This window comes from Capricornis sumatraensis, chromosome 8 (genome assembly GCF_032405125.1).
Source record: "Capricornis sumatraensis isolate serow.1 chromosome 8, serow.2, whole genome shotgun sequence".
NCBI lineage: Eukaryota > Metazoa > Chordata > Mammalia > Artiodactyla > Bovidae > Capricornis > Capricornis sumatraensis.
Genome location: NC_091076.1, coordinates 20,922,617 through 20,948,776, shown reverse-complemented (window position 1 = coordinate 20,948,776; position 26,160 = coordinate 20,922,617). Strand labels below are relative to the sequence as shown.

Below are 26,160 nucleotides of genomic sequence, written 5' to 3'. Positions count from 1 at the left end.
AGGACTGATTTCCTTTAGGAGGGACTGGTTGGATCTCATTGCTGTTCAAGGGACTCTCAAGAGTCTTCTCCAACACCACAGTTCAAGGGCATCAAATTCTTTGATGTGTCTCCTTACACTGGTGGCAGCTCCATGAGAACAGTGACCTTTTCTGTCTTGCTCACTGTCCTATCTCTAGTGCCCAGGAAAGCAGTGATGCACAGTAGGTGCTTAATCCGAACAGCATAGTGCTAATTATATACACAATGAGTACCAAGTTCTCCCACCTGCTCAGGGGTGGATGGACTTGCATCCAGCTCTCCCGCCCTGCTGGAAGACCCTCTCTGTACCCACAGTCCCTGCTTTGCATTGGGTTGGCACTTTGCACTTTTCCAATGGCTTTCAAGGTAGGATCTTACTTCCTCTTCTTGCCCATCCCTGGAGGCTCAGGTGGTAAACTGGGATGCCCAAGGTCACCTATGAGTGAGGGGTAGAGCTTGGATCAGGGTCAGGCCCCCTGGGCCTCAGCCTCATCATCCCAACCCTCCGGAGTGGCCTGGGGTCTGAATCAAGTGTGCTCTCCAGGGCCCACATCCAGGCCAGCCTCCGGGAGGCTGCTGGGCGAAGCCTCAGCCTTTCCAGTCTGGGCGCGGTTCCTGGTGTGAGTCACAGTCGGTCACTGCTCCTGCCTGCGTTATGATGAAGGCTGATTATACGAAGGGACATTAATCACAGGAAATAAAGACTCAGACTTGGGACTTCTCCAGCCTGGTTTTGCTAAAGAACTCAGGGCACTTCCACTTATGACACATAGCCTCTTTGAACAGTGGGGACAGACGGGAAGACTGGTTCTTCACAGGCGAAGCCAGGGGAGGGGCCAGGGCAGGGGTGTGCTGTCAACCCAGTTCTCCAAACATAACACAGGAAAGGAAAGAAAAGAAAGTGAAGTCGCTCAGTCATGTCTGACTCTTTGTGACCCCATGGACTGTAGCCCACCAGGCTCCTCCGTCTATGGGATTTTCCAGGCAAGAATACTGGAGTGGGTTGCCATTTCCTTCTCCAGGGGATCTTCCCAACCCAGGGCTTGAACCCAGGTCTCCTGCACTGTAGGCAGACGCTTTACCATCTGAGCCACCAGGGAAGTCAGATGGTAAACACACCCAAGTCAGATGGTAAATATGACACAACACACCCAAAAAACCCTGACTGTGGTGTCTGGCCATTTTTGTGGTGTAAATTCTCCCATTACAGCCAGCTATGAGCTGCCGAAGCACTGTCAGCAGAACTGAATGAATTCAGCTGACAGCTGAGTGCAGAGCTGCGAAGAAACGGGTGTCAGCCCCCCTCTCGGGAAGCACACAGCACCAGGTGACAGACCCGGGCTTCTCTCCAGACCTGGCTTCACAGTCTACAGAACACATCTTGCACTCATCTGATTTTCAAACAACCTTTTATTATTTATTTGGCTGCACTGTAGGGCATGCGGGATCTTAGTTTCTCCATCAGGGATTGAAATGTTGCCCCCTGCATTGGAAGCGATGAGTTTTTTTTTTTTTTTAACAACTGAACCACCAGAAAAGTCCCCATAACAACCTTTTAGACAGGCAGCTACTATTATGCCCATTTATCAGATGAGAGGTGGCACTAGTGGTAAAGAACTTGCCTGCCAGTGCAGGAAACGTAAGAGATGCAAGTTCGATCTCTGGGTTGGAAAGATACCCTGGAAGAGGACATGGCAACTCACTCCAGTATTCTGCCTGGAGAATCCCATGGACAGAGGAGCCTGGTGGGCTATAGTCCACGGGGTCGCAAAGAGTCAGATACAACTAAAGTGACTATGCATGCATATCAGATGAGAAAACTGGGGCTCAAAGATGAAATGACTTCTTCAAGATGGATGTGGAGGGCTGTGTGTCCCTGCTGGGAATGCTGGCCAAGCTGGAGGAGGGAAGCAGGCTGGAAAGGAACAGTGGGCACCCAGCTTGTTTAGCCCTGTGGCCGCTCCTCATTCCGAGAGGACCCTAAATGAGCCCTAGAATGCGCTGGACAGTCACAGCAGAAGGTAAACTCACTGAGGAGGTCACTCAACTGTTCTGTGAACTGCACTGAGAGCTGCCGTCTGCTGGGCCTGGGCTCAGTGCTGGGTGCAGAGAGCAGGGAGACCTGGTCCCTGACCAGAGGGACCGTGCAGTCCAGGTGGGGAGAGACCCGCACGACATAGGACTGTGTGGGGAGGGCCATCACAGGGAGTTCAGGATGCCGGGAACCTAGAAGGGACCCTAAAACAGAGGCTGGGGAAGGAAGGCTGAGGCCTGGAGGGGCCCGGTGGCAGGCGGGGACATGAAGGAGCGAGGAGAGGAGTCTTCCATGCAGAGGAAGTGAGCGAATTGGGTGGCAAATGCTTGAGAGAGGATGAGTTGGAGTGGGAACCCCGAGGTGGGGGTAGTTGAGGCTGGAGGGAGGTGGGTCTTAAGCTGGACACTCTTGGTCCCCAGTTTCTTTCGAGCCCTGTGTGCTCCGAGCCCGCTCAGACTCTGAATTCACTATGAGAACCTGGAGCCTGGTCAGCCAGTCAAAGCCACATTTGGATTCGGGATCCTGGGAAACTGACCTCCTATTTGTTGATCTTAAGTCCCAGCTCCCGAGAAACCCTGGAGGCAGGAAAGGAATCTGCTACCTGGCCCTCGCCCACCCCACAGAAGGCGGCCCAGTGTGTGGTCGGCAGGTGCCCACATGTGGACTCCAGCCATAGCAAGCCATGGCTGTTGGGAGCTCACGGCATGGGCTGTGTGTCAGGGAGAGAGGCAGGGCAGAAGCTCCCCTTGCAGACCAAGGGCCAGGTGGGTGAGGCCCCACCCTGCTTAGGCGTCCCGGGGCCACAGGGCACTTCTGGTACCTGCTGGGAGCCAGCATGGGGAATCCCGCCTGTGGCAAAGGTCATGAGGAAAGGGGCCTGACAAAATGCAAAGAGGGGATCAGGCCTCAGGGGTCCCCTGGATTTTCTCGAGCATCTACCCCCAAAACCAGAGTCTGCCTGCTTTACTGTGTTATGCTTTCCACCTACTCTTCTAACATTAACAGGGGGCTGTCCCCCCGCCACCTTTTTCTGGAAAAAGTTAATTTGGAGCTTTCAGGTAATAAGTCTCCTAGGCACAATAAGAGTGTTTCAATCCAGAAACCCCTCTGATGGCTTTCTAGCCTGCCTGACAGGTTTGTCCAGACTCTTACAGCTGTGCATGTGATTGTTTGCGGCCTCCAGACCCGAGAGGCACAGGAAGCTTAAAACATCCTAGGAGTGTAGGGGCTTCTGAGGAGCCAAAATCATTAGAATAGGACTGATTAAGGGTTTCATTGTTGAGCCAATACTTGCTGCCAAGTTTTCATATCTTTTATTTGTTGATATAGCTGGTACGTAGAAAAAACAGGTAGTAGCCCTGGTATTAGCAACATTAGATCTTTGAGTTAAGTACTTTCTTTGTTATAACCCACTGCACCTTTGTTCTATAGGAATGTAACTTTATTTAGTACTTTGAGGGTGATGCAGATTAAAGAAAAAACACTTCAAGGGAAAATGAATTTTCTGGTTGATAGATATTTATCTAGGAAAAGAGCCATAAAAATGCAAACAGGCCCCCTGGCCAGAAGATGATATAAACCACCTGAGACCTTTTGTATACGGGAAGGTATGCAGAAAGAAAGCCTGGTCTCAATAAGGGTCAGGACTGCTGCCCCTGCATAACTGCATATTCCATTATTTCTTTATGTACAACTTGGGGTATATAAGGTGTTTTTGAAAAAAAAGTTGTGGATCTGGCACCAGTGCTTGGCTCCCCCATGTCGTACTTTTCTCCCCTTTCAAGCTGAATTCCTATCTGGAGCACAGAGGCTCTCCATGTCTACTTATTTGCCCTGGCTTCTAAGACCCACGCGAGAGGGAGCCCAAGACAGGCACCCTCCGCTATTCAAGCAGGCGCTGGTGGCCTACGTAGACGGTGCAAGCCCCTTGTCTCAGAGCTTTATTGGTCTCCTGTGTAAACCAAGTTATTCAGCCTCTTTTCCCCACTAGTTTTCCTACTACAGTATTCTTTCCTAATCTCTCTTTATAAATAAGTCTCTCCTCGCCAACTCCGTCCCCGCTTCAAATTCCCTGGATCCACCGGGGCTGGACCCCGGCAGGTACATCTGCCTCTGGAGGCGGGACATGTGCTTCGGAAACCTAAAAGTGTTAGCCGTTCAGTCACGTCCAACTCTCTGTGATCCCATGGACCTGCCAGGCTCCTGTGTCCATGGAATTTTCCAGGCAAGAATACTGGAGTGGGTTGTCATTCCCTTCTCCAGGGGATCTTCCCGACCCAGGGATTGAACCTGAGTCTCCTGCATTGCAGGCAGATTCTTTACTAGGAAGTCCTGGCAGGCTTGTAAGAAGTTCAGTGCCTTGAGGCCACTGCACTGCAGAGACCACATGGAGAGACACCTAGAGATGGAGGGAGAGGTCGAGAAGCTGGCACCCCAGCCCCCACCCCCCGCCACTCGCCGTTCACAGCTTCCCAGCCTATTTACCAGACACACGAGTAAGGCAGACTTTGACATGACCCAGGCTCTCTGCAGGTCTGCTGGCCATGGCACACCCTGAGCCAGAACCGTCTGGCAGAGCTGGGTTTAGCTTCTTGACCTGCAGAAACTATGAGAGTTGATAACTGACCACTGCTGTTTTAAGCCCCTGGGTTTGGGGATGAGTTGTTAGGTAGCAACAGAGAACCGGCAGGGATTTCGCAACAGTATCTGTGCTCAAAACATTGTGAGGAGTCATGCTGCTCGTCACCCGCCTTCCCACACAGTCACCTTTCTCTCGGCGATAACCCTGAACACTGGCAGGGCAAGTATTCTTAATCCTCATTTTACAGATGAGAAACCGAGAGTCAGAGAGGTCGAGCGATGTGGACAAGGGCAGGCGGCACTAGGGCTCAGGGGTCTGACGATAAGTCCATGTTGCTCTGCCACTCAGCTCATTCCAACTCACTGCCCACCACATGGGAACCCAAGTCTTTGGCTAAGTTCAGAGTGAGAAGTGGATGTGATGGAGGCAACAGGAAGGAAGACCTCTGGGGCGGAGGTGAAGGGGGATTGTCCTGGAAATGGAGACTAAACCAGTGGGGACATCAAGGGACCGAGGTCTAGCTCTGGACTCCTATCTCCTCCAGGTCAGCACCAAACAGGAATCCTTAGGAAAGGTGTGTGAGTTCTTGGGGTGGCAGGCATGGGTGCCAAGGCTGGGGAAGTGGGAGATAGATAGAAGTCCTAAGTCTGCATGAGTCCCTGGGGACTGGGGTAGCCCCTTCCCAGGGCCATGATCATCCAGAACTCCTTCTTGGGGGCCTGAGAGGGCAGAAGGCTCCTGCTGGAGAGGAACCAAGGGTGGAGGGAATAGGGGACTCGCTCTTGGAGCTGGTGTGATGGTGGAGGAAAGACGGTCCTGGATTCCCTGAGAATCCTCCTAGCTGCTGCTGCTGCTGCTGCTAAGTCGCTTCAGTCATGTCCGACTCTGTGCGACCCCATAGACGGCAGCCCACCAGGCTCCACCATCCTTGGGATTCTCCAGGCAAGAACCTGGAGTGGGTTGCCATTTCCTTCTCCAATGCATGAAAGTGAAAAGTGAAAGTGAAGTCGCTCAGTCATGTCCAACTCTCAGTGACCCCATGGACTGCAGCCTACCAGGCTCCTCCATCCATGGGATTTTCAGGTCAAACACTCAGCCCGAGCAGCTGCATAAATTAGCAAATTTTACATGGGTGTGTGTGTGTGTGTGTGTGTGTGTGTGTGTGACCTTTGCAGGTACCTGAGTCTAGGGCCTGTTTGGCTGAGTGTATGTGCTTGCGTGTGTGTATCCCTCTCTCCAAACAACAAGAAGGGCTGCTTTCTGTGAGCCTGCTATCTCTGCTGTGTCTTGCCAACGTAGATCAGGTGGAGAGTGGACCCGCTTGGTAGTCTGGGTGGTTTAAACAAGTCCTTCAGGTCTCCTCAGGGCACCGGCCCACAGTCCCCAGACTGATTGTGTAATGGTCACACTACACTCTTCCAGGGCTGTTAGAACCTCCCTCTGCTCAGGGAGACTGGAAGATTCTTCATGGGTGAAGATACTCAAGCCCAGAGAGGTAAGTTCACTTCCTCAAGGATGCACAGCTGGCTCCCAGCTCTCCTCTCTTTACGGTGAACCACTTTGGGAAGTTGCCACTTTATCCAGCAGGTGAAGGGGTGAGAGTGCCCAGGGATGGTTGTCCCCATCTCAGCTGGCATCTCTTCTCCATGCCAGCCTGCTGCTCTGGGGAAGGGAGAGGCCTCCCTATGGGTCCTGGATGGGGGTTAAGTGTGGTTCCTCCTCCAGCACTTTCTCTGAGCCAAGCTTGGGACTGAGTCCAGAGATTCCCAGAAACCTAAGTCATGGTGTTTGGCATCTTCACCCCCATCCTCCCACTCCCCACCCTCAAGTCCTGCACATAATTGGGGCAGGTGTCCGGCTCAGAGCCAAGCACTGTCCCCATTTCACAGATGAGGAGGCTGAGGCTTAGAGCGCTCAAGTGATTTTCCCACATTCACACAGCAGTGAGTCCTTTGATCACGTCCACTGTGTCACTCTGGGCAGATTCGGGGTGGTCACTGAACCCCAAAAACCTGAGGTGGAGAAGCATAGGGGAATTCAGCTTCTTCCCCTAAATGATGTCATCAACTGACACACAAGAAAGAGGTGGTTGAGGGGGAAAAACTGCATTTCTGCATTCCGAGGTTCCCCCCTCATTAATTTTAATCTAATTTGATTACTGATTCCTCGGTAAATAGCAGCCTCCCTCTAACAAGCCAGGCTCTTCCCCCCGACCCCGCAATTGTGTTGCTAATCAGCCAGCGTATCAGGAAAGACTCACCACTAATTGTCGTGGGGCCCTGTCCTATCCTGGGTGCCAGGTAAGGGATGGCAGCGAGAGGTAATTACAATCAGACCTAATTGGTAATTATAACAGATCCCGGCTAGAAATTGTCTTCAGTTAGACATTCCCAGAGAGGTGCTAATAGTCTCCAGGGCGTCTGAGAGCCACAGACACAGGGGAGGGGTCTTGCGAGGGGTGGGTGGCCTCACACGGGTGGTGTCCACCCTCTGGCCCTCCACTGAGGACTGGCCCCAGGCCAGCCTGGCCCTGGCGGGCGATGATGTGCTCCCTTGCACCCGAGGCTGAGGCCTCTCACCCCACAGGGCTGCCCACAGTGGGTGTGCAGGTAATGCCAGTGACTACGTGGCTCAGGACCCCGAAGCATGGAAACTTCTGGATCATTCAAGAAGCCGTAACATTGCTCAGGCCCCACGGGATGTCTGCTGGTAGAACCACTGATGAATTGAGGCACGCGTGAGAGTTCCCTGGCTAACAGAAATGGAGGGGAGTGACTCTCACCGCCACTTGGGCACCCTCTCTCTGGGCACTTACTTGCTTTTTGTCTCTAGCAAGGGCTTTGGGGAGTCTGTGTTGTCCTAGCTTCTGTTAACCAGGATCCAACTAGCCAACACCTTCTTGCTGTCAGACCTGTGCCCCAAATACCACGTGGTTCTCTTCTTTGGGGCCCTCATATGTGGTGATGAATGTCCGCAGGCACCTGGGATAGCTCCCCACTGCTCACACGCCAAGTTCAAACTCCTTGACGGTGCTTGGCCTTTCCTGATGAACCCCACCCCCCACGCTCCTCTTTATCCCCTACAACCGTCCCTAGGCTGACCCCTCAGTCAGGTCACCCTGCTCTTTCATCCCTCTGTGCCTTTGCTCCGGTTCTTATGATCATTTTTTTTTAAAAAAACAACATCACTCTTTATAGTTTCCCAGTCTCAGCGGATGTTCTCAAGTTTGTAAGTCTTTATTTTTATCTATTTATTTTTGGCTGTGCCGCTTGGCTTGAGGGATCTTAATTCCCCAACCAGGGGTTGAACCTCTGTCCTGGGCAGTGAGAGCATGGTGTCTTAACCATTGGACCACCAGGGAATTCTTTGATGACTTTTATTTTTGAATTTAATGAAATTAATTATTTACAGTATTTGTTTCCCTTGGCTACGCAACCTCGGGGCATTTGGGATCTTGGTTCCCTGACCAGGGATCGAACCCAGGCCCCCTGAAGTGGAAGTGCAGAGTCTTAATCACTGTACTTGCCAGAGAGGTCCCCTGATTATTATTATTTTTTGGTTATTTATATATTTGGTTGCTCTGGGTCTTTATGGCTGCTCGTGGGTTTTTCTCAATTTGTGGCCAGCGGAGGCTAGTCTCTAGTTGTGGTGCTCAGACTTCTCATTACAGTGTCTCCTCTTGTTGTGGAGCACGGGTTCTAGACCACACGGGCTTCAGTAGTTCCCAGGCTTCAGAGCACCGGCTCAGCAGTTGTGGCACATGGGCTTAGTTGCTCCACGGCACATGGAATTTTCCTGGAATAAGGATTGAACTCGTGTCTCCTGCCTTGGCAGGTGGGTTTTTCTTTTTTTTTTTTTAACCACTGAGCCACCTGGGAAGCCCTGATTATTTTTAAATAATCTACCAAACAATTTAAATAGGTAGTCTACTAGAATTCTACTCTCCCTACCAAGGGAGAGTTCAACAGTCACACCCCTTGTGAAGTCCTCCCAGGTTTTCTTGGTTGAAATGAACACTTTCTCTGTATCTTGTTTATACTTTAAAATACTTCTCTCATTCTGTCTTATATGATTGTAAAGAGTTTCTATGTTTTCTCTTTCCCATGACCGTAAACTCCTTGCGGGCACAGATGATGCTTTATACCCTCACTCTGTACACGATGCTTTTACACATAGTTGGCATCTAGTGAGGATTTGGTGAGTCAAGGACTGAGTGAATTGATGAGACGCCTCCCCTTCCAGGTTGCAGCATGACATCAGTGCAGATGCTTGTGGGATGTTGACCTCCACACCTCCAGGTCTAAACCTTTGAATCTGTGTCTAATATTGGATGCTGTTGGGTTTCTGGAATTAGGATTAGGTGGAATTTGGCCCGGAATGCCTGAATTCTGTTTAAACCAGCCTCCCTAAAGTCCCATAGGGCTACTGAGCACTTGACGTGGGCTTAGTGCCACTGAGGAATGGTATTTTTAGTTTTATTTGATTGTAATTAATTTGAAATTAAAATTAAACAGCCACTTGTGGCGGGGGGCTGCCATATTGGACAGCAGGCTCCAGAGGCTCCACTGGGAGTCCTCAGAGACCCATTGCCCAGGGCAGCACGAAGGGCCTGGAACCAAAGCCCATTTTGTGTCAAATGAGGCTGCTCACAAGCTATTCCAGAGACTCACATTCATCTGATTGAAAATGGGATTTATTTTTAATGCATTGTTATTTTTTTCAGTTCTGAAGTGGGTATGACGTTAATGATAACTCTCCATTAGCTGGAATGCAAGCTTAGCTGGGGAAGAGCCTCTCCTTGGCCATGTTGGGGAACATGAATCATTTAGTTCACTGCCCATGGAGCAGATCCCACTCCAGCCCGTCCTGGGGCCCATTTCTGCACCATACCCTACAGGGGGCATTTCCAGACCAGGCAGTGAGTGGCAGAGAGAGTTCAGTTCCAAGCTCTGGGCTCTTTACAAGAGATCCGCTGTTAGCAGGGAAGGAACACGCTGCCCACTCTTCTAGGCCAAATCGATTAAATTGTCCAAACTCCTCTTATGCTTGTAACCTCACCTAAACCCCATTCAAGCCTGCCCTTGGTGACTCCCCGGGAATGACTGGATGCCACTGGCTTTGTCTTCCTTCGTCTCCTTTCTGTTTCTCTTTTAGCTGCTGATCCTCACTATGAGCTCCCTGAAGGCAGGTCCAGGGTGGGTGGGATCAGGGTGGCAATGCAGGTAACAGGGTTGTATAGAGGGGCCCAGGTGAATGGAGGCTGGTGGCCACACTGCCCATGAAGGGAGCAGCCATCACACGATCATTGCCAAGCAAGAGAACAGGCTTAATGTTGCCAGGTCTTTGCAGGAGAAGCCAGAAGATTTCCCTGGTGGTCCTGTGGTTAAGACTCTTTGCTTGCACTGCAGGGGACTCAGTTCAATCCTTGATGGGAGAACTGAGATCGCACATGCTGTAGGCTTGGCCAAAAAAAAAAAAAACAAACCCAGAAATCTGAATTTTTAATACATAACCCTCCAGCATCTAAAATGTTGGCCATGAATTAAAAAAATCTCTAAAGATACTTTAGGACCCTGATGCTGGGAAAGACTGAAAGCAAAAGGAGCAGGGGCAACATAGGATGAGATGGTTAGATAACATCACCGACACAGTGGACATGAATTTGAGCAAACTCTGGGAGGTGGTGGAGGACAGAGAAGCCTGGTGTGCTGCAGTTCATGGGGTTGCAAAGAGTCAGACATGGCTTAGCGAATGAATAACATCAACAACAAAGATACTTTAGGAGCCGACTGGACATGGCTATGTGCTGGACCTGACCTGCTGGCAGCCAGTAGCCACTCGTGAATCTGGACTCTGTGAGTCATAGGGTCTCTGCCCACTCTGACATCTCTTATCCTTGGGCAGACCCCACACCATCTCACACAGCAGAGGTGTTTATCACATCTTGTTGGAAAGTTCCAGACTCCTGTGTGCAATGCCCAGGGCCTGTCCTGGGAGTGCTGCCCACAACCTCTCAGCCACTCCCCCAGTGAAGATAAGATGTGGCGGCTCCTCTGTCCAGCAGCCAGAAGAGTCCACCCACTCTGGGCAGGCACCCCTTGGAGAGGAAGCGATTCAGTTCAGCGCTGGTCCACAGGAGTGCTCAGATCCTCCCTCCAGAGAATCACTGCCTGCTATGGAGTTTTAAGACCAGCGGCTGGAGGATCACTCTCCCCCACTTGTTTTTCTTTTGTTTTGGTGCCGATGTCTCTAGTCAATAAATAAGTGGGAAATAAAGGATTTGCAAGAAAATAGAATGCAGTCAAAAGGTAAACTGTGAGCTTAGTAGCCCCTCGGAGACTGCTACAGACTAAGAAATAATTCCTGGTTTGATGTAGTCTTCTGTTAAGTCTGGCTTTCTGATTTACATCTTGGGGATTCCCCTGATGGTTCAGATGGTAAAGAATTTACCTGCAATGCAGGACACGTGGGTTCGATCCCTGGGTCAGGAAGATCCCCTGGGAAAGGCAACCCACTCCAGTATTCTTGCCTGGAGAAGCCCACGGATAGAGGAGCCTGGAGGGCTACAATCCAGGGGCTCACAAAGAGGTGGACAAGACCGAGCAACTAACACGTTCATTCTTTCCCCTCTTGCATCTTGGAAAGCTAATCTTTAAAACTGATTTCCCTCGGCTGCATCTTACTGGTGTAGAAATTGAAGAGACTGTTGCGTTACACTAATAACATCAACATTTCACCTACCTTTGCTTTAATTATTTTTCTGTCTTGCCAATGGAACTCGTTTAAATAAGATTTATAGGTGGTGGGGAGGTGGGGTGAGCGGGTGTGCAGCTCAGATAATGGGAAGCTGATTTTCCCTCACTGGGTGTCACGGGTATAAAAAACATGAACTCAAAGTGTCGCAGCACTTAAGTAATAATCATGTCAACATTTCACCTGCCTCCTGTTAATTATTTTTCTCTCTCACTCTTGCCACCTGAACCTGTTCAGATAAGATTCGTGCACAGATTAAAAACCAAGGGTCTTACTCTCTTAGGCAGATACGGTGTTGCTTTCCTCTGATTCTGTGTGGAGAGAGAGCTGTGAGTAGCAGAAAGGCTTTCTCTTGGATCTTCCTGGGGTGAGGTTGGAACCTGGGGATCCCAGATGGACCAATGGCCGTGGACAAAGAAGGCAGGTGACTATGAAGGCAGATGTGGGCAACAGAAGCTGGGCGCAGAGGAGGAGTTGTTTCTGTACACCAGCTCTCTCCCATACATGCTCCTAGGCAGGGGTGAGTGGGTCTCACTGGACTGATGACACATAGACACATACCATTAGGCAACCCCCTGAAGTGGTGGCCAAGGCAGCTGGGATAGCCCTAGTTTGCTGTGCGGCCTTGGGGAAGTAACCCAACCTTTCTGAATCATAGTTTCCTAAAAATGAAGATGTTGGTCTGGATTAGCCATTCTTAAAATCTGGGCAGCTAACTGACTTAGTCCTTTGAAAATATGAAACCTCTCCCCAGAAATGCACAACTTCAGAATTTCGCATCCAATTTTATAGGGATAAAAGGCTTCGTACCCCAGTCCTTGGCATCACCGTGGGCTCCTGCCATTTCCTTGCACTGCTGTCTCCTGGCTCCACTGCTACCATCCAGCCTGGGTCCCCTCACTGCTCATCTGTATCCCTGCAAAAGCCCCTCACAGGCCTCCTCCCCTGGTCCTCTTACAGTCTGGTCTCAACCCAGCAGTCAGGGTGGGGATTTTCAAATGTAAGTCAGAGCCTGCCACTCCTCTCTTGAGAATCCTTCAAAGATTCTGCTTTTTCACTTCAAGTGGAAATTTTCCTCCAAAATTCACAGCTAAATTTTTCACCTCTCAAGTCTGTTCAGAAATCAGCTTCTACAGAGAAAATCTGACTAGAAACTACATCAAGTACAGAAATTGAATTAATGAAAAATCTTCCCATAAGGAACACCGCAGGCCCAGACAATGTCACTGGTGAATTCTATCAAATATTGAAAGAAAAAATATTATCAATCCTTCACAAAATCTTCCAGAAAGCAGAGGAGGAACACTTCCCAACTCATTGTAGTAAGACTACTGCTACTCTGATACTAAAGACAGACACATCACAGAATAATTACAGACCACTGTCCATCATGAATGCTGATGAAGAGTCCTCAACCCAAAATTAGCAAACTGACTGCAGCAACGTAAAAAAGATTATACACCGTGACCAAGTGGGATTTTCCCCAGAATTCAAGGCTGGTTTGACATTTGAAGATCAATTAATATAATCCATATTAATAGAATAAAGACCAAAAAAAAACCCCCCACATGATCATCTCAATTGATGCAGTAAAAGCATTTCACAAAATCTAGTATCATTCATGGTAAAAGCTCTTAACAAAGGAGGAACAGATGGATGCTTCCTCAACCTGGTATAGGGCACCTATGAAAAAAGCACAGCTAACATTATCCTTCATGGTGAAAGACTGAAGACTCTCCTAAGACTGGGGATAAAGTCAAGCTGTCTGCTCAGCAGGCTTCCCAGGTGGCGCTTGTGGTTAAAGAGCTTGACTGTCAATGCAGGGGACCTAAGAGATGTTCCTTCAACCCCTGGGTCGGGAAGATCCCCTGGAAGAGGGCATGGCAACCCACTCCAGTGTTCTTGCCTGAATCGTCCCCATGGACAGAGGAGCCTGGTGGGCTACAGTCCATGGGGTCTCAAAGAATCAGATACACTGAATCGACTTAGCACACACACACACACACAACTTCTCTCACAACTTCTCACAACTTCTGTTCAACTTTGTACTGGAAGTTCTAGTCAGTCCAATAACTAAAAAATGGGCAACAGATTGGAAAAGAAAAAATCAAAGCTATCTTCATTTTTAAACAAAATGATAGTACACAGAGAAAATCTTAAGGAACTCACAAAAATTATTAAAACCTAAAAAATGAGTCTAGCAAGGTTATAGGATCTAAGATCTATATATAAAAATTACATTTCTATATATCTGAAATCAGATTGATTCTATTCTTTGCAGCCAAAGATGGAGAAGCTCTATACAGTCAACAAAAACAAGACCAGGAGCTGACTGTGGCTCAGATCATGAACTCCTTATTACCAAATTCAGACTTAAATTGAAGAAAGTAGGGAAAACTGCTAGACCATTCAGGTATGACCTAAATCAAATCCCTTATGATTATACAGTGGAAGTGAGAAATAGATTTAAGGGCCTAGATCTGATAGATAGAGTGCCTGATGAACTATGGACTGAGGTTCGTGACATTGTACAGGAGACAGGGGTCAAGACCGTCCCCATGGAAAAGAAATGCAAAAAAGCAAAATGGCTGTCTGGGGAGGCCTTACAAATAGCTGTGAAAAGAAGAGAGGTGAAAAGCAAAGAAGAAAAGGAAAGATATAAGCATCTGAATGCAGAGTTCCAGAGAATAGCAAGAAGAGATAAGAAAGCCTTCTTCAGTGATCAATGCAAAGAAATAGAGGAAAACAACAGAATGGGAAAGACTAGAGATCTCTTCAAGAAAATTAGAGATACCAAGGGAACATTTCATGCAAAGATGGGCTCGATAAAGGACAGAAATGGTCTGGACCTAACAGAAGCAGAAGATATTAAGAAGAGGTGGCAAGAATACACGGAAGAACTGTACAAAAAAGATCTTCACAACCCAGATAATCATGATGATGTGATCACTAATCTAGAGCCAGACATCTTGGAATGTGAAGTCAAGTGGGCCTTAGAAAGCATCACCAGAAACAAAGCTAGTAGAGGTGGTGGAATTCCAGTTGAGCTGTTTCAAATCCTGAAAGATGATGCTGTGAGAGTGCTGCACTCAATATGCCAGCAAGTTTGGAAAACTCAGCAGTGGCCACAGGACTGCAAAAGGTCAGTTTTCATTCCAATTCCAAAGAAAGGCAATGCCAAAGAATGCTCAAACTACCGCATGATTCTACTCATCTCACATACTAGTAAAGTAATGCTCAAAATTCTCCAAGCCAGGCTTCAGCAATACGTGAACCGTGAACTCCCTGATGTTCAACCTGGTTTTAGAAAAGGCAGAGGAACCAGAGATCAAATTGCCAACATCTGCTGGATCATGTAAAAAGCAAGAGAGTTCCAGAAAAACATCTATTTCTGCTTTCTTGACTATGCCAAAGCCTTTGTCTGTGTGGATCACAAGAAACTGTGGAAAATTCTGAAAGAGATGGGAATACCAGACCACCTCACCTGCCTCTTGAGAAATCTGTATGCAGGTCAGGAAGCAACAGTTAGAACTGGACATGGAACAACAGACTGGTTCCAAATAGGAAAAGGAGTATGTCAAGGCTGTATATTGTCACCCTGCTTATTTAACTTCTATGCAGAGTACATCATGAGAAACACTGGACTGGAAGAAACACAAGCTGGAATCAAGATTGCTGGGAGAAATATCAATAACCTCAGATATGCAGATGACACCACCCTTATAGCAGAAAGTGAAGAGGAGCTAAAAAGCCTCTTGATGAAAGTGAAAGAGGAGAGTGAAAAAGTTGGCTTAAAGCTCAACATTCAGAAAACAAAGATCATGGCATCTGGTTCCATCACTTCATGGCAAATAGATGGGGAAATACTGGAAACAGTGTCGACTTTATCTGCAAAATCACTGCAGATGGTGACTGCAGCCATGAAATTAAAAGACGCTTACTCCTTGGAAGAAAAGTTATGACCAGCCTAGACAGTATATTCAAAAGCAGAGACATTACTTTGCCGACTAAGGTCCGCCTAGTCAAGGCTATGGTTTTTCCTGTGGTCATGTATGGATGTGAGAGTTGGACTGTGAAGAGGGCTGAGTGCTGAAGAATTGATGTGTTTGAACTGTGGTGTTGGAGAAGACTCTTGAGGGTCCCTTGGACTGCAAGGAGATCCAACCAGTCCATTCTGAAGGAGATCAACCCTGGGATTTCTTTGGAAGGAATGATGCTAAAGCTGAAGCTCCAGTACTTTGGACACCTCATGAGAAGAGTTGACTCATTGGAAAAGACTCTGATGCCGGGAGGGATTGGGGGCAGGAGGAGAAGGGGACGACAGAGGATGAGATGGCTGGATGGCATCACGGACTTGATGGACGTGAGTCTGAGTGAACTCCGGGAGATGGTGATGGACAGGGAGGCCTGGTGTGCTGCTATTCATGGGGTCGCAAAGAGTCGGACACGACTGAGCGACTGAACTGAGCTGAACTGAATAGAGCGGACATAGAGAAAAGAGTCGTGAACACAGCTGCGGAAGGAGAGGGTGGAATGAATTGAGAAAGCAGTGTTGAAACATGTACATTACCACGTGTAAATTAGACAGTGGGAATTTGCTGTATGATGCAGGGAGCTCAACCCGGTGCTCTGTGATAATCTAGAGGGGTGGGAAGGGGTGGGGGGTGGAGGGAGGTTCAAGAGGGAGGGGGCATGTGTATACCTATGGCTGATTCATGTTGATGTGTGGCAGACACCAACACAACATTGCAAAGCAATTATCCTCCAATTAAAAAATGAATACATTTAAAAAGGATAAACATAAAAAATGAATCATGGGCTATTTGTAAGAGCTAAAGCTGTAAAACTTGTACAAGAAAATATAAATTTTTGCCACCTTGTGTTAGACAGAGTTCTTGGATGGAATACCAAAAGCACACTCCATGAAACAAAAGAAACTAGTAAATCGGGCTCGATTAAAATTAAAAGCGTTTGTACTTCAAAAGACACCATTAAGGAGATGACGAGACAAGCTACAGAGTGAGAGAAAATATTTGCAAATTATATATCTGATAAAGGACTTGTATCTGGAGTGTGCAAAGAACTCTTACAAATGATAATAATATGATAAATGATGCAATTTAAACATAGGCAAAAGATCTGAATAAACCCTTCACCAAAGAAAATAAAAAATGGATAATTAGCAGATCCAAAGATGCTCAACACATAAGTCATTAGAGGAATGCAGACTGAAAGTGTAGCGGAATACCTCTTCCATCCTCTAGGCTGGTCATCATGGAAAAGCCAAGCAATACACAGTGTGGACTAGGATGTAGAGAAACTGGAACTCTCATACGCTGCTGGTGGGGAGAAAGTAAAATGATGCAGCCACTTTGGAAACCTTGAAAGCCCTCAGTCCCAAATTAGCAAACTGAATGCAGCAACATAAAAAAGAAAGATTGAACACCGTGGCCAAATGGGATTCCCCCAGGAATTCAAGGTTGGTGCCACTTTGGCACTTTCTTAAAAAGGTAAGTGTAAGCTTTCCACATGGTCTAGCTATTTCACTTCCTAGGAATCTTGCCCATGAAAAGTGAAAACGCATACATATATATGGGCTTGTATGTGAATGCGCGTGTGTGCTCGCTAAGTCACTTCAGTAGTATCTGGCACTGTAGCTCACCAGGTTCCTCTTGTCCATGGGATTCTCTAGGCAAGAATACTGGAGTGGGTTGTCATGCTGTCCTCCAGGGGATCTTCCCAACCCAAGAACTGAACCTGTGGCTCCTGCATTGCAGGTGGATTCTTTACCCACTGAGCCACCATGTGAGTGTGGATGCTCATAGCAGCATTAGTCATAACAGACTCAAACTGGAAACAATTCAAATGTCCATCAGGTGATGAAAGAATAAGCAAAATATATCTAACTATACAATGGCAGAAAGCAAAGAGGAGCTAAAGAGCCTCCTGGTTAAGGTGAAAGAGGAGAGTGAAAGAGTTGGCTTAAAACTGAACATTCGAAAAATGAAGATCATGGCATCTGGTCCCATCTCTTCATGGCAAATAGATGGGGAAAAAATGGAAACTGTGACAGACTTTATTTTCTTGGGCTCCAAAATCACTGCAGACCGTGACTGCAGCCATGAAAATAAAAGACAGTTGCTCTTTAGAAGAAAAGCTTTGACAAAGCTAGACAGTGTATTAAAAAGCAGAGACATCACTTTGCCGACAAAGGTCTGTACAGTCAAAGCTACGGTTTTTCCAGTGCAGATGTGAGAGTTGGACCATAAAGAAGGTCCATCTGTGGTGCTAGAGAAGACTCTTGAGAGTCCCTTGGGCAGCAAGGGTGTCAAATCAGTCATTCCTAAAGGAAATCAACCCTGAATATTCATTGGAAGGACCGGTGCTGCAGCTGATGCTCTACTTTGAGCGGGAAGAGTCAACTCATTGGAAAAGACCTTGATGCTGGGAAAGACTGAGGGCAGGAGGAAAAAGGATGAGATGAGGATGAGACAGAGGATGAGATGGTTGGGTGGCATCACTGACTCAATGGACATGAGTTTGAGCAAACTCCAGGAGATACTGAAGGACAGGGAAGCCTGGTTGCTACAGTCCATAGAGTCGCAAAGAACTGGACATGACTGAGCGACTGAACAGCCACCACCAGCATACCATGGGATACTACTAAACGATAAAAAGATATGAATACAGGACTTCCCTGGTGGTCCAGTGGTTAAGAATCCACCTTCCAAAGAGGGGACATGGGTTCCATTCCTGGTCAGGGAATTAAGACCCCACATGCCTCGGGGCAACGAAGCCTGAGCACCTAGAGATACCCATATGACCCAGCGACAGGTCCTGTGTGCTGCAGCTAAGACCCCAATGCAGCCAAATGAACACGTGAATAAATATCACACAAAAAGAGGAATCATTTATGGACACTTGCTACAACACAGATGTCTCAAAAACGTAATGCTAACTCGAGAAGCCAGACACAAAGGCCACTTATTTTAAGAGTCTATTTGTATGAAATACCCACACAAGGCAAATTCATGGAGACACGAGGCTGATCAGTGGTTGCTTGGGCCTGGAGATGTGAGCAGAGATTGACGAGAGATCTTTTTTAGGAAATGACCTAATAATAGGTGATGGCCATGGTTGTATAACTTTATATATTCACTGAAAACCATTGAGTTGTGTAAGTAAAAGGGATGGATTTAGTGGCATATAAATTAACTTCAGTAAAACTCTTAAAAAATAAGGGGGAAGATGAAAAATGTCACCTCCTCTGAGAAGTCCACCCTGACTGCTCAACTTGCCCTTTTCTCCAGGAAACCCTATCTCTTACACTCTGCTTTACATTTTTTGATAGCCCTTAACACCTTCTAATAAACTATAACATTCTCTTCTTATATTTATTGTTTACTGCCCACTCCCTTCGCTAGAATATAAGTTCCATGAAGGCAGGAGATTTTAATGTTTTGATCATATACACATTTCCCGTGCCTAGGATAGTGCCAGGCTTACAGAAGGTGCATACAGGTATATTGAAAACACAGAATGAAATGGAACTTTCCTGGTGGTCCAGTGGCTAAGACTCTGCACTCCCAATACAAAGGGTCCAGGTTCAATCCCTGGTCAGGGAACTAGATCCTGCTGGCCGCAACTAAGACTCGGCTCAGCCAAGTAAATAAATAAATAATAAAAATAAATATTAAAAAAGAAAAAGAATGAAGGAAGAAGCCTTCATTGGCAGATTTCTTCTGAAATGGAGCAGGACCCTATGGCTTGTCTCCCCCTTGTCCTCCGCCTGCCTTTTGTCTGTAGAAAAACTTTAACCAAAGGTGAAGTTTTATCAGAGAAGTGAGAAAATGGAGAAGCAAAAGAAAACAGCTAAACAGGACAAAAAATAGTAATTGTTTAGTCATTAAGCAAAGTCCAGGACTTTCAGTTTCCCCTCAAGAGCTATAGAGAATATTCTGAGCCATATCCTGTGAGCTGTTTTGCAGACACCAGAACCTCCACCCAGTTCAGTTCAGTTCAGTCGCTCCAGTAGAAGTTAATCACATGATGATCAGACTGTAGCCATGACATACGCTGCAACAATTCTGAGAACTGACCTCAAAGAGAGGGGAACAAACTGGCCCTGGAACTGCAGACTGCTGCTGCTGCTGCCGCTGCTGAGTCGCTTCAGTCGTGTCCGACTCTGCGACCCCATTGATGGCAGCCCACCAGGAACTGAAGACTAACTGTTCTTAAAAGAGTCAAGCTGACACTGGTCAGACCACTGATGACCAGTTTCAAGAGGACCACCTCCCTCCACCTACAAACCCTGGAAACTCCCCTTTAGAAGCCCTTGCCCACTGAGGGAGTCAACCTTTGGACACAAGTCCACCCTCTTCCTCGGATGCCGACCTCTGGAATAAAGCCAACTTTCCTTTCTACCAACTTTGCTTCTTGAGTATTAGCCTTCAAGTGGCGGGCAGCCAGACCCCACTTTTGGCAACACTTCCAGCTCTAACATTGTCTAACCAAGGTTTAGTTCTGGGGGGCTTCTATTGGTTCTTAGTAGAACTGTTGCCCAGGTCAAGTTGGTATTTGCGGCTGGGGCAGGAGGAGGGACAGGGTAGTCTCAGGTGACCCTTGCTCAAAGCCCACTGTTGTCTGTCTCGCAGAGTCAGAGGGGACTTGTTTTCCCTCTAAAGGGATTGTGCATACCCCAGCTTATTTCTCTGCAGACGGCCGTCGACCCATGTGCAAAACAAGTTTCCTCCATCATCCTGCTGAATGTGTGTCTATCTCTGTGTGTAGACAGAGGGGAAGCGAGCGGAGGGTGTGTCTGGGGCTCAAGCAGGGCCAGCTCTTTCAGAGGGATGGCTGTGAAGTCATAGCCTGTGCCCCGTTTCTTGCCTTCCACCCTGGAGGCTGCAAGGGTATTCCTGGCACTGGTGATTTCTCAGCTGCTCACATCACACGGCTCCTGCCATATTTACATATGGAAAGTTCTCCCTTTCAATAAACATTTACAAACACCTTGATCGACTTGTGAAAACGTGGCACTCCTTTGGAAACCAGTCTTTGTGGGCTGTGGGGCTCAGCTATGTATTTTCGTGAGACGGAGGCAGTCATGCGGGTTTCTGGGGGCTTACAAACTTCCCAGTCAGGAAAACCTCCCCCGCAATGGACAGAATAATTTAGAGACCCAGAGCAATGGGAAAAGAAGCTGCTGGCGGTTCCCCTGATGATGAGACTTAATGGGACGGAAAATGGATGCTGTGGGTCTAGGGGCCCTGGCTCCCAAGGCGCATCTGGGGAACAGCGCTGCCAGGAAGGGTTTTCTGAAGCCTTGGTTCTCTGTGCAAGGCTGCCCCTCTGACTCTGGGGGCCTGGGTGGCCACAGGGCTCAGACAGGGTTCCCGGAGCTCCTGGGGCTGGAAAGAGACCTGTGATCGTAAGGGGAGGAGTCAGGCAGCAGTAATTCTCAACAGAATGTGGGGAAAGGGGAGGGACATGACTCAGCAAGAAAGGGCAAAGGGTTTCGAGTCAGAAAGACCCAAGTTCAGATTCTAGCTCTCTTTCTTAACTGTTGAGTGACCTGGGGCAAGTGAATGGGCTTCTTCGTATGTCAGCCTCTGCATCTGCGAAAGGAAACCTCAGGCCTGCCTGCCAGAAATGGTGAGGGGGTAAAAAGCCCCCCTGTGTGGATGGCCCAGCAGTGGGTCAAGGTCCCTGAATTGCTCCTCTCTAGCTGGACCTATGACACGGGGCTCATTGCGACACAGCGGCAAGATGACAAAGCTCTGGCCGCCCCTAGTCCTGACGTTGATCCATGCATACTTCCTCTGCAGAAAACTGCCCGTGGGGAGAGACTGGCTCCCAGCTCCTGCTGGCGGCATCACATCCTCCATCTCTGTGGGGTCCTCCGTGGGCCCCGGTGTGGGGGCTCTCAGAAGTGCTCCTGGGAGCCTGCCTCGGGTTGTGTAGCCTCGTCTCTCTCCTTCCTCCTAACACGACACCCTCCCTTGCCCATTGGCTGCTGGGGGAAGGCTTCCATTTAGTGGCATTTTCCTTTCTCATTTCATGCTGTAATGGAAATTCATGGCTAGTTTTAAATCCATAATTTGCCATGAAACCCTCCTCTCAGGCTGGGCTGAGGTCGGCGTGGAGAAGTAGTGAGTTATTCTTACCCTTTCAAGGTCTCCCTGCCCAGCCCTGGCCTTTCAGGCACTCCCCAGCTCTGGGCTTGGGCAGAATCCCAGGGGTGACACCCACTCTGCCCCACAGGTTGGAGCCAGGAGGGGGCCCTTCGCCCCTGGGGGCCTGGCTGGCCCTGCCCCTCCCTCTAAGTCTGCTAGGACTTTTCCCTCAGCTTCATTTCTCATTAAGGGGACTCGGTAGAGAAGTGGGCCTTGTGCTGGGCTGACATGTGCCACCAGCGCCATCCTTTTCTGGGCCTGTCAATACTTTTGTGGCATCACTGAGATTTCTCCATTTCCCAACAGTGACTGTCCTTCCCAGGTGGCGCTAGCGGTAAAGAACCCGCCTGCCAAGGCAGATGTTAGAGACACAGGTTTGATTCCTGGGTTGGGAAGATCCCCTGGAGAAGGGAATGGCAACCCACTCCAGCATTCTTGCCTGAAGAATCCCACGGACAAAGGAGCCTGGTGGGCTACAGCCCACAGGGTTGCAAAGACTCAGACACGACTGAAGTGACTTAGCATGCAGCAGTGACTATAGTCTTAATTGAGGGGCCTTGTGTCTTTCCACCATGGGGGCACTGATGAATCTGCCAAGCTGTGAACTTGTGTGTGTGTGTGTGTGTGTGTGTGTGTGTGTGTGGGTAAGTGTGCACACCAGTCCATTTGTCCTTCGTGCACCGTGCATACGGACGCACAAATAGGGACCCAGTTAGGTTTCCTGACAGAGGACCCAGGAGGCTACCTGGAGAGAGGCAGGCGCTTGACGGGGCTCTTTCAGGCGGGAGAGGGGTGGGAGGCCAAGTCCAGGCCAGAGGCAGTAGTGATGGCGGAACTGGTGCGGGCCACCTCGCGGCAGCTGCATTCTGAACGCGACAGGCAAGTGTCTGGAATCTCATACACAGCCAGGGAGCTGCCGGTTTCACACTGAACGGTGGACGCCAGAGGATCCAGGGCCTGATTTCTGCAAATCTCCATGGTCTGAGCCCACATTCCTCTCGGCTGAGCAGTGGAGTCTGTTCAGCATCATGCTTGATTACAGCAGCAGAAGGACATACTATCCTTGCTCTCAGGAGCAAGGGGAAAGGACTCAGGGAACAATGACCCCTGAACCAGGATGGAATGAGAAAGAAGCACAAACTGTGGAGTGGCTCTGCATGTCATCTTTCCAGCTCCTCTTTTCCCCAGGAGAAGGAAAGCGGGTCCCAAGAGGTTAAACTTGGGGATCCCATGGCTCACCGCTGGTCAGTGGTGGGACTGGGGCAATGACGCTCATTGCCTAACTTCCGGGCCAGGGCCCTGGTCCCACTTGGACCTGGAGATGCGCTGGTGCCCCGGGCACGGTGGACTGCAGGGCTGCCCCGGAGAGCCCAGGTCATTTAGTGGTAGTGGGGGGCGGTGTTGGGGGGGCAAGGAACTAGAAATGGAGTGGTGGAGGGCAGGAGCAGGAAGCTGAGCGCCTTGCATACAGCAGACCCTGGGTGGACTCCAACTAACCTTCCTGCCTTCCCTTGGGCTGGGGTTGAAGGCAAGAGATGCTGGAATGGGAGGGGAGGGGCTGGCCCTGGGGTGGCTGTGTGGGGGCACCTCCAGTGTTGAGTGGTAAGAGCTTCCCAAGGTGACATCAGGCATCAGGTCACCTCGGCAAGGCCACTTGATCAGACAGCTTAGCTCTTCTCTCATCGGCTGAGTCTGTTCCGACTGCCCTTGGCGATGCTGGGTGAGGTAAGGGGGTGTGTGTGCACCTCTTGCATCAGGCCTCCCTCTCCTTTCAGAGGGACCTGCCTGCCCCCTGCCACCTACATGCAGGCCAAGAGGGGAAGCGCTGGGTTTGACTCCATCCCTGAGGGGTCTCCAACCTCTCTGGAGCCTTGGGGGGTTGCCCAGCATCTGTGGGTCCCCTTCTTCCCTGCACTCCCCTCTGTTATGGATGGGCCCTGGCCAGGGAGGAGCGGCCTCTCCTGACAGCTCAATGAGGCTGAGATGAAGAACAAGGAGATGAGGGTGGGCTCCTTTCCACGCAACATGGCTGATTAGAGGAAATGGGGGACCGTGGTGGGGGGCGCCGTTAGACACAGAAAGAGGGCCATCGTGACTCAGCTCTGAAGTCCACACACCACCCAGAGGCTACAGGGACCTCCAGGGAGACACCCCATCTCTGCTGATCTCCCATCAGCAACTGCTTTGGAGGGAGCATCTGGCCTTGAATCCAAGTGTGGACCTCAGAGACCAAGACTCCACCCCCAGGGAGCTTATACTGTAATTTGGAATCGAGGGACCATTCGTCAGCTTCAAGTAACTCAATGATCCCTAAAGCCATGCCCGCCTTGTAACCTACAAGAGCAGTTGGGCACAGAGTTAGAGCAAGAAGTCAAAGAGGGGCGCACAGTGGCCAAACAGGGGGAGAAGCAGAATCTGCCACTGGCCCAGGGGGGGTTGGGGTGGCTTGGGCTCCCAAGAGGGCAGGGGAGCAGGAAGAGGGTGGGAAGAGCAGGTTGGGGTGGGCGCGGGTGTGCATGGCTAGGAACACAGCCGCCAGGGCACCACCTCTCTCCTGCAGCGTTGGGAGAGAAGGGAGATTTTTCTTGCTCTTCTCTCTCCCACCTCCGGCTTGCTTGCTGCCCCAATTTGGGGGTGACTGCAGGGTAATGAATGTGGCAGGAAGCAGACGCACAGCACAAATGCGATACGGCACCTAAGACCAAGCCGGGGCCCAGGCAAAACTCACTTAATGAGGAGATAAGAAAATCAATTCTGCTTGTCTTTCCGGGTGCACGAGCCTGGAGAGGGCTGCAGGATTCGTGGATTTCTGCCTGCCTGCTGGATGGAACCACTTCTCTGGGACACAACCGCCTGATCCCGCAGGAAGGAGGAGTCGCTTGTTGGTTTCTCTTTGCATTGCAGGAATAGCAGTAACAACAATAGGTATAGTAACGGCAGCCAATGCCTGCCTGCCTTGTGGCATAGCAGGTGCTGTTGTGAGAAATGCCTAATGTGTATTATTTCATGAAATCTTCTAAGACTAAGGGGACAGATAAAATTACCTCCCCATTTTACACACAAGGAAACTGAGGCACAGAGGGGCTGAATACCTGTCCAAGGTCACACCACAGGTTTCAAGTGCAGGCAAGTTGGCTGTGGGCTCTTAACTGTGAAGCCGTGTTGCCTCTATAAACACAACACAACTCTCCTGTGTATCGAGGATGTATTATCTACCAGGTACTTTTCTCATGGTGAGAGTCAGTATGATGCCACTAGTCAGTCCCACCTCTATTGCTACAGTCACCTGGGGGACACTATCTGAGGCCCTGGTACGTGCTGGTAGGCTGGGCGTGAAGGCTGCATACTGCCTTTCAGACACCCAATGTAGGAGCCAGACGTGTGAACAGTGGCTTTCAACAGAACGTGGCAAGTGTTGTAATTGAGATGGGGCAGAAGGCTAAGGGAGCCCAGAGCAGGACAGCCAGGCCATGTGGCTTTCAGGGAGGGCTTCCTGGAGGAGGCGATATCTAAGATGAATCCTGACAGGTGAGCAAGAAGCGGCCAAGAGAAGAGAGGTTGGGAAGCGCATTCCAGGCGGAAGCACATGTGAGCTAAAGCACAGGGGTGTGGTGAGTTGGAGGGTGCCGTGAGCTGGTCGTTATCTGGGAGCAGGGGCTGGAGAGCAAGGTGAGGGCAGGCCTTAGGGGGCCCCGCGAGCTGGTCATTATCCGGGAGCAGGGGCTGGAGAGCAAGCTGAGGGCAGGCCTTAGGGGGCCCTGCGTGCCATGGAGGGAGCTTGGGCTTTGATCTATGGTGGTGCTTCCTCACCCCTGAAGATCTGCTCAGACTGCGCCCCTCATCCCTGACAGGGTGACCGGGTGGCGCTCTCACCACCGGTTTCTGAGAGAATGACTTTAGAAGCCGGTGCTCTTGACCCGCTTCAGTTCCGCCTGCCTTTGCTGTGGGACCTGGCTTGTGCTCTCTCTCTGGAGCCACCTGCCCAGAAGGTTAGGGGACTGGGGACTGGGGGATGCCGCCGGCGCTGTGGACGTCCAGGCCTGAGAGCTCCCCAGCTGGAAGAGCTGCAGACAGAGATGAAGGGAAGACAATTTGGACCTTATTTGTCTGCCCCAAAGTATTTGGGGTTTACATCATCTTAAAGATGCCCTCTTGATTTAAATTGACTTCCTCTCCGTCGTTAAATAATTCATGTTGATGTAGGAAGCGTTGTTTCTACTGGGAGCCACAAGGCAGTAGAGTTAATATTAAAACGAATCAGGAAGAAGAGGGAAATAGGATAGGAAGCCTGGGAAAATCCCTTTTTTAATAATTAACTTGACATCCACAATCCTCCTCCAGCCCCTGATTTTCAATCCCCCTTACCTTGTTCTGCTTCCTCATTTTCACAGCACGTGTTACCACCTGATATCCTACGCAGCTACACAACGTGCTGGCTTAATGTTTATTGTGCAGTGACTGCCTCTCTGCTCGAACGCAAGCTCCACTAGGCAGGGGAGCTTTTCTCTCTCATTTACTAATGAGTCTCTAGTGTCTGGCACCTAATACGTGCTCAGCAAATGTTTGTTGATCAGATCCTTGGTGCCCATGTCCTCC

At 49.4% G+C, this 26,160-nt stretch overlaps 1 protein-coding gene across 1 annotated transcript in view; it reads right to left on the bottom strand.

Moving 5' to 3' along the window:
• Nucleotides 1–26,160, bottom strand: part of KIRREL3 (kirre like nephrin family adhesion molecule 3) — a 308,280-nt gene that overhangs the window by 63,929 nt on the left and 218,191 nt on the right. The gene's annotated exons all lie outside the window — the stretch shown is intronic.